Here is a 9,154-nt window from a genome sequence, read left to right as displayed (position 1 = left end):
TATACTTATAATTATCATTATTTAATTCATGTTATTATTATATTAATAAATTTAATTGGTGTTATTAATATATTGCTTGTTTGTTTTATTTTTCATGTTTTACTATTTTGTAACACTATTATACTAATCGTTATTACTATATTAATAATTTTAATTCATGTTATTACTATATTGTTTGTTTGTTTTATGTTTTATATTTTACTATATTGTAACACTATTTTGCAACACTACTATACTAATCATCATCATTATTTAATTCATGATATTACTATATTAATAATTTTAATTCATGTTATTATCGTATTGTTTGTTTTATGTTATATGTTTTACTATTTTGCAACACAATTATAGTAATCATTATCATTATTAATTCATGTTATTAGTATATTAATAATTTTAATTCTTGTTGTTACTATATTGTTTAATTGTTTTATTTTTTTGTAACACTATTGTACTAATCATTATTATTATTTAATCCATGTTATTACTATATTAATAATTTTAATTCATGTTATTAATATATTGTTTGTTTATTCTATGCTTCATGTTTTACTAATTTCATAACACTATTATACTAATCATTATTATTTTTTAATTCATGTTATTACCATATTGTTTGTTTCATTTATGTTTTATGTTGTAGTGCCCACTCTAGTTCCCTGACCCTGATACGACATTATCTTAGACACTCTATTCTTCGAGGACCTCAGATTGAGAATCTGGACCCATGACACTATTATTAGCGATTGAGATATTCATGGTTGTGATGTTTATGAATGCTTTCCATTGATATTATGGTAGCATGAATGGTTATGTATCTTATCTATCAGTATTCTGATGATTGCAATATTAACAGTTAAGTTGGTCTCTATTTGAAATTATGATGAGGGTAGTAAAGAATATGTATGCGCTCTACTAAAAGCATAATGAGGATAAATTTTATGGATAGGTATATTTCTACGATGTTACGATGTGATAGCTTAATGAATATGTATGTTTCCATTAATGATTATCGATAATAGCCATGAGGGATGTGTCCCATATGTTACCCACTTCCTTTAGTTCAGACTTACAATGGACAATGATGTGAATGACCAGGAATGGTTAATGATGCTATGATGATAATTGACTAACATTGAGAAACCGTGTTACTGATGATTATTGAGTATGGCAGGAAACCATCAGAGGCACTCACATATGACATGTCGATGACACCTGGTTTGATGAAAATTTATATTACTTTATCTTTGAAAGTCTAAGTTGATCTTGGAATCTGCCATATATGTTTAACTATATTCTGATGATATATTAATGGTTGTAGGCACAGATTAGTTGCTTGACCGAATGACTCACATATGGGTGATGGGGTTGTACAAGTGGATGGAACTACATGGGAGGGGTGGGACAGAGTCCCTGATCTCACCCACTAGCACTCCCGCCGTGACTTGGGCTGGAAGGGTTGAAACACCTTCGCCTTGAAGATCACGATGCCATGAGGGTAGGTTCCAAAGTTGGTTCGCTCATGAGGACTTTACCGAGGGGCGCGCATCAAGGCGGATTCCTTGATCCCCGACACCATTAGTCTCACTATAGCAGGCAACGTAAGAGATGGCAGTGGTCTATGACGTTGCAGTATACTTTCCCCTCGTAATCACTGGATGCTTGAAGGGCAAGTGGTATGGCACCCTTGGAACTTCAGGGGAATTTCTTGAAGGGCACGACCAACTTGGCACCCTTGGCATCACAAATAAACTATTAGGTGTGGCACCCTTGGAACTTCTAGGGAAGTTCTTGAAGGGCACAACCAAACTGGCACCCTTGACATCACAAATAAGCTATTAGGTGTGGCACCCTTGGAACTTTTAGGGAAGTTTCTTGAAGGGCACAACCAAACTTGGCATCCTTGGAATCATTAAAAATAAATAATAATAAATAAATATAAGCAAGGAATGAAAACTAGGCAAATTTACATCAAGGGTAAATGATGATTATAAACCAATGTAATTAAATCAAAAATAAAACTTGGAATAAGGAGGATCATAGGAAGAATTAAAATAAAGTACCTTAAAAACTCTACCCTTCCCATTTTGGAAAATACTAGGAAGATTATGTGGTTTAATTAGGAAAAGGGGAAAGACAAACATAATAGTAAGGATAAAGATTAATCCTAAACTAATTTAAACCTAATTAAGAAAAGGGGAAGGTGAATTAAAATTAGAATAATAAATTAAATTTAGAGAAGTGTAGAGAAGCTCCATGTGTCAACAACCAAAATAAGAATATCCATCTAGGAGATAACCTGAGTTAAATTAGGGAGTAGATTGGGGATAAAAACCTGACTCATTAATTGACTTCAAGTATTGAACACAAATTAAGGAATAAAATGGGGAAATAAAGAGACAACTAGGAGAAGAAATAGGAATCTTGTTGAGGTGAGGAAAATATTAGTTTTAAATAAAAATTTAAGTAAATAATTTGGGAGACCCTTGATGTGAGAATGACACATGGGTGGGTGAATAATCAAGCTATTGAACTATAAAAAAATAATTAATTATGCATGACATGACAAGTGTCACCTATGAGGACTCCTATAAAAGAAGGGGCAAGCCATGGAAGAAGGGACTTTTGGGGGGGAACCCTATTGCTAGATGGATGAGATGTTGTGAGAGCAGTGATTACGAAGCTATAGTGAGTTTGGTGAGGTAGAGGATTTAGAGAGGGGACTCTTGAGCCAAGGTGTGCTATCCTCTACCAGCTAGTGCTTGTCTCCATTGTACAACCCCATTGCAGCTCGGGGGTCCGCGGGGAAGAGTACCTAAGGAGTAGGCTGGGAGGTTAACCAGTGAATTTTCACATTCGGATCAAGTGCGTCATCATTCACTCGCGGAGGTGACCAGCTACAAGGGAATACCAGCAGAGCAAGCGGAGTCTGGCCTTCTGGTGAACAGTACATATGTATTTCATTACTATTGATCTTAGTTAAAGGTATGAAAATGTTATGGTATGTTCCTGAAATGAGTGGTAGGAATGTGTGTGCTAAATAAATTTGAATCTCAATGCATTTCTTTTTGGCTGTATGTGCTGTAAAAAAAAAAAAAATGCATACAGTCTGGGTAAGGTCCTCACACTCATTCACATCATTGTCCATTGTAAGTCTGAACTAAAGGAAGCAGGTAACATAGGGGACACATCCCTCATGGATATCATCAATAATCATCAATGGAAACATACATATTCATTAAACTATCAACGTCGTAACATCGCAGAATATACCTATCCATAAAATTTATCCTCATTATGTTTTTAGTAGAGCGCATACATATTCTTTACTACCCTGATCATAATTTAAAATAGAGACCAACTTAACTATTTAATATTGCAATCATCAGAATACTGATAGATAAGATACATAACCATTCATGCTACCAGAATATCAATGGAAAGCATTCATAAACATCACAACCATGAATATCTCAATCGCTAATAATAGTGTCATCGGTCTAGATCCTCAATCTGAGGTCCTCGAACAAAAAGTGTCCAAGATAATGTCGTATTAGTTTAAGGTAGTTTCGAACTGTCATTTTTCTGAATTAAACGCATAACTAGATGTCATCATTATGGAAATGTTGTTGAATTACCAATTGAACTCTTAAAGGTGTCATTGCAAGTAGCTTATTGTTAAAATTACGAGTTCATATTGTTACATATTTAACACTGAATGCTGTGGTACTAGCGCTGGAAATTGATCTATAAACGTGTCTCTGTTTTGGGTATAATGCTGTTTAGGGATAGGGTATAAAGCCCTTTACTTTTCTCTACCTTCTTCCACATTGTCAATATAATTTTATAAATTTTGCCCATTTTGGAAGCCCTAGAACAGAGCAGTAACATATCAACGGTCAACCCACAAGCATGGTGAGATTGTCATTTAAAAAAGCCTTTATATGATCTCTTGCACTCTCACGTTATTGCCAAATTTATGTTGTAATTTCAGTGGTATTTACTCATTGACAGAACTAATCCGATTGTATTAGATTGCCTTCTCCATAAATTGATAAGACTGTTGGAATGTGTTGTACGTTGATAGTTTTTAAAAGTCACGGTACAGAGGTCCTTACACCCTGTATAACATAGATGCAAACAAAGTCTTTCAAAGTACCTGAACAAGACACAGTTTCATGGATGACTACTCGTTATGGACAACATGGACATGGTGTAGAGGCTTTGCAACTCTTTTTCCAAATGCAAAGGCTAGCCATGAAAGGAGATTAATTTGCATTATCCAGTGGTCTTGCACCATGTGCCAGCGTAGAAGCTTTGGAACAGGGCAATGTAGGTAATGCCCACATTCATAAAAATCAGCATCACTCAGATGTCTTTGCTGAAAGTGCTCTAGTTGATATTGATTCCAAATGTGGAAGCATAATGGATTCACTCTATTTTTGGTAGAATGATTGAACAAAACTTGGTCTCATGGACTACTGATTGTGGGATATGTCTAGCATGGAGAAGCGGAGGAGGCTCTCCGATGTTCTAAGTGGTGGCATTCCGATGGGTGGGATGGCCTTGCCAACTATCTAATAGTTATTAGAGTGTGGGCAAGATCCATGAATAGTGATGAGGCAACATTTTTAGAAAATGTAACTGGCAGGTTTGAAGCCAGATAACATCATTTTTTTTTAGGTATTTTGTTTGCATGCAGGCCTTGTGAACAAGGGATGCCACTACTTTGATTCCATTAATTAGGATCATATCACAACATAAAATTGGAGCAATATGCCTGGTTGACCTCCATGGCCAAGCTAGGAATGTTTCCAAAGCAGAAGATAAAAAAAATGCTATATGAATCACCTGCCATATTGTGGCAGCTTTCATGGATGCCTAAAGAACCCATGGGAATATGGATCTAGGGAAACATGCAACAGAATGCATTTTTATTTGGACTCGTTGTATCCAGCAACTTATGTGCTGCTGTAAAACATTTATGCTGCAGCTGGCAAGTAGACTTATGTAACAAAGAATATGAGGAATTACAATGGGTGAACAAGGAATCTGGATGGACTTGGATTGTGCTAAAGATCAAGAGGCGTGCATTTATCATAGCAGATATATAACACCGAGAACCCAAGATAATCTATGCAGCGTTGGGGAGGTTAACTGGACAGGTGAAGGTGGCAAGCTATAATCATGAGTCCTCACACAAATTTTCTTATGCATGATGTGGACGAACAGAATAACCATCATGCCATATCAATTGGAAGCTAATTATTGCTACTAATTTGACCACATTTCAAATAGATTCATCACAAACCTTCATCTATGTGAGACTGGAGATTTGCTTATTTGTAAACAGAAAGGTATCTTGACCTTAAAGACCTAATTGCAGTGAGGATTTGATGAAGCCAAAACTTGTAACAATTTTTCTTTTGCTGCAGAGGATGACATAAATTGCACAAGTTAACAAACACTCTACGAAATCAAGCCTTCACGGCCATGTATAGGTTCACCATGCATTGCTGACATCTAAGTTTTGTTCATGCATTGCTAACTGCTAAGTTTTCAGCTAGCATTTATTTTCACTCACATGGAATGAACAAGTGGAAACTGAGAACACGGAAGTTATATGTTCTCCATATGTTTTTATCTTAGACTGACGAACATATTGAGATCATTAATAAGACAATTGTGCTCTCCAGACCATAGCGGATTTATGAATTGCCAATGTTTAAATTCAAAGCTGCTAGTTTGTTCTGCTATACATCTGTAAGTACCCCAATTCGTTTGTCCGAAGTTTGAACCCAATTATCAGATACCACTGTTGAAATCAGAAGATATCCAATGGGGACTTGAGAATGGATATAAGTATGTTCATCTGGGACTTATCTGGTGTGGCATCAATCCGTTGGTTAGACTAGGATTAAATATCTCCTGTTTAGCTTGTGTAATTGATTCCCATCCTAATGATTTTCAGGATGCTCTTCTCAGAGGATTTGAAGCTCCTTTACACAATGGTCCAGTAGGAACAAGGACCTATATGTTCTCTTTTGAGGAGTATCCGACATCAAAATTTTAATTTCTTGATTCAAAAGAAGTCCACATCTTTTTACTATTCTAATTTTTATATTTGAATCATTGCATTACTATCTTTTCACGGATAAATAACAAATAACCATTGATTATTTTTATATGTTGTTTCTTCTTAAGGTGTAGGAGTACTAATATTCCAGCTTCTTGTCTGCCTGCCATTGGTGAATTATGCTGGAGCTATTCTTAAAACCCCCATAGCAGCAGTATGATCTCTTCCTTGTCCATTTAGATATTTCGTTAAAAGTAGTTGTGAACATTTTAAAAATATTTGAAAAAAAAAAGAAAAGTTTAAGGCATATCTTAAACAGTTTAAGAAAATAAGAGGGGTTCAAGGCATACCTTAAACAGTCTCCATATTTCCAATTAAATTTTCCAAATTTCCTGACTTTGGCCATCTTACTGGCTTTCTTTTTAAGGAAATCTTGAACATATATCTCTTTGTATTCTGGGTTTACCAGTTATATGGTGACGTAGAACTCTCAGTGGTCGCAAATAATTCCTACATATATTGTTTCTCTGCTTTATTGGCAAAGAAAAATAAAGTTGTTGAAGAGTATTCAGAAGCCTTTTCCATTCATTAAAATTGGGTAAATCTAAAATATTTGAAAAATCTTTCTTAGATATTTGTATTTCAATTTTCTTTGTAACGATCTTCCATTTCAATTGCAATTACAATTTTATGGATTCTGTGCGGTTGGTCAAGTATTTTGGTCTGTAAATTATTTGATATTTTAATGTTTTCGAACAGGTTGTTTTGCCATGGATAATTTAGGTGATATATATTGAAGGTATTATTTTAATCGAAATAAAAGTTCCAATAATTTTTTTTTTACAGTGTAATTCTAATTATTTTAGTTTCTATTAAGTATTCAACTTTCTTGACTTATTGTGATTTTTCTCTTGATGTTTAGCTTGCTCATTGTGGTTCCCTATAAATTGATACAATAAAAATGTAATCTAACTTAAATCATAATAGTAGTAATAGAACTATATTTATTCTTGAAAACTTCTATAAAGAATTTATCAAATTTATAATGGAATAAGCCCCTTGGTGGTAGATGAAGTTTGACTCCAAGAGTTCAGCCTTATTTAAGATTTATTTTATCCAACAACAAAGAATGATCCAGCAAAGAGTGGTTATGTACATGCAATGTCTAAATAGGTCTTATTGTTTATCAACGGTAAAGGATTAACTGAGACTAATTCCAATTAGAACAATTGAAAATGGATCAGAACAACAAGAAGCAACATTGGAGCATATTACAATCATGATAATATTATACATTGTAATATTTATGATTTATATCTTAATCTGTGTTTTGGCCCTTTCAAAATTGTCCACCATAGGCAGAAGATTTTCAATTACATCACCTTGAATGTTAGATGCCAAACTTAGTCGTTCTTTCTCTGCTCTCTTCCTGTAATCTCACAGGGAGTTTGAGTTTCTCTTTGTTTGATTTCATTGACTTCTTTGTTCAATGTTTTGTAATGTAACAAGAAAACTTTTCCTTTATGACTTTTTGGATTCTTTGCTAGTTCGTAATGCAGAAATAGAGCTATAGTATTGGTTTATGGTTATCTAGAGCACCATACTTCTACCAATGCCATTCGATACAGTCAGTGATCATTTTAGACATGGGTTTCTCTCTATTGTTTTACATTCTGTGCATATCTTTGGCTTCAATCCATATAGTTTTTAGTTCTGCTTGGAATCAAGCAAAGACTGGTAAATGATGTTTGCCTGCCAGCTATGGTCACTAGTGAAACTTGCTATATGCTTTGTCTTCCATTAGCTTGGATGGCCAAACTGCGAGAATATGCATTCCTCATCACCAGGAAATTAAGAGCCTTAATAGTCACAATACCTTTAAAGATTGCAACAATATTGCACTCCTTGTCATTAGATTCAGTAGGATTAAATGAAGATAGGCTGTTAGGTCCCCCTAGCAAGCAGTGGCAGATGTTTATTTCAAAGTATTGATTGTAGTTCCTAACAAAATTGAAGATTTAGGACATGGTAAACAAAGGTGGATTACGTCATAGGTTAAATATCAAACAATAATTAAGACAATTATTATTGACCATTACAAATATTGAAGTCCAAGCTTAAGGTGGGTAGTTCCTCCTAGGGAAAAGGCATAGGCATCCCCTATGAATTTGAGTTAATACAAAATTATTGCTATCTTAATTGCATGAATGAATGAATAAAACTAGAGATATTTCTCCTAAATTAGTCAAATTTGCCGTTGAAGGAAGGTGGGTGTTATTAATTGTTGCTTTAAATAGCTGTGATTTTGATTATGATGATTTTTGGAAAAGTTTATGTATGAAGCTTCCTTTAACTATTAATTTTAATAATATCTATAATGTATGTTTTGTACATTTATCCAAAAAAATTGGGTTACAATGTTCCCCAGATATAGTGCTTCAGTTATAACGGAATTCGTGTTATAGATACCTTGGGAAAATTTTAACCTGCCCAGCAGAAGGTTAGCAAGAGTTTCAGGAAGGGTTCCTGAGATTAGGTGTCGCCATTTCTCCTTTATGTTCTAAGGAATTCGGGACGAAGTCCATTGTTAAGAGGGGGTGTATGTAGTGCCCACTCTAGTTCCCTGACCCTGATACAACATTATCTTAGACACTCTATTCTTCGAGGACCTCAGATTGAGAATCTGGACCCATGACACTATTATTAGCGATTGAGATATTCATGGTTGTGATGTTTATGAATGATTTCCATTGATATTATGGTAGCATGAATGGTTATGTATCTTATCTATTAGTATTCTGATGATTGCAATATTAACAGTTAAGTTGGTTTCTATTTGAAATTATGATGAGGGTAGTAAAGAATATGTATGCGCTCTACTAAAAGCATAATGAGGATAAATTTTATGGATAGGTATATTTCTACGATGTTACGATGTGATCGCTTAACGAATATGTATGTTTCCATTAATGATTATTGATAATAGCCATGAGGGATGTGTCCCCTATGTTACCCACTTCCTTTAGTTCAGACTTACAATGGACAATGATGTGAATGGCCAGGAATGGTTAATGATGC

The sequence above is a fragment of the Pinus tabuliformis genome, chromosome X (genome assembly GCF_031772625.1).
Source record: "Pinus tabuliformis cultivar Carrire ecotype Pingquan chromosome X, CPIR1, whole genome shotgun sequence".
Taxonomy (NCBI): domain Eukaryota; kingdom Viridiplantae; phylum Streptophyta; class Pinopsida; order Pinales; family Pinaceae; genus Pinus; species Pinus tabuliformis.
Note: the sequence above shows the minus strand (reverse complement) of the source record.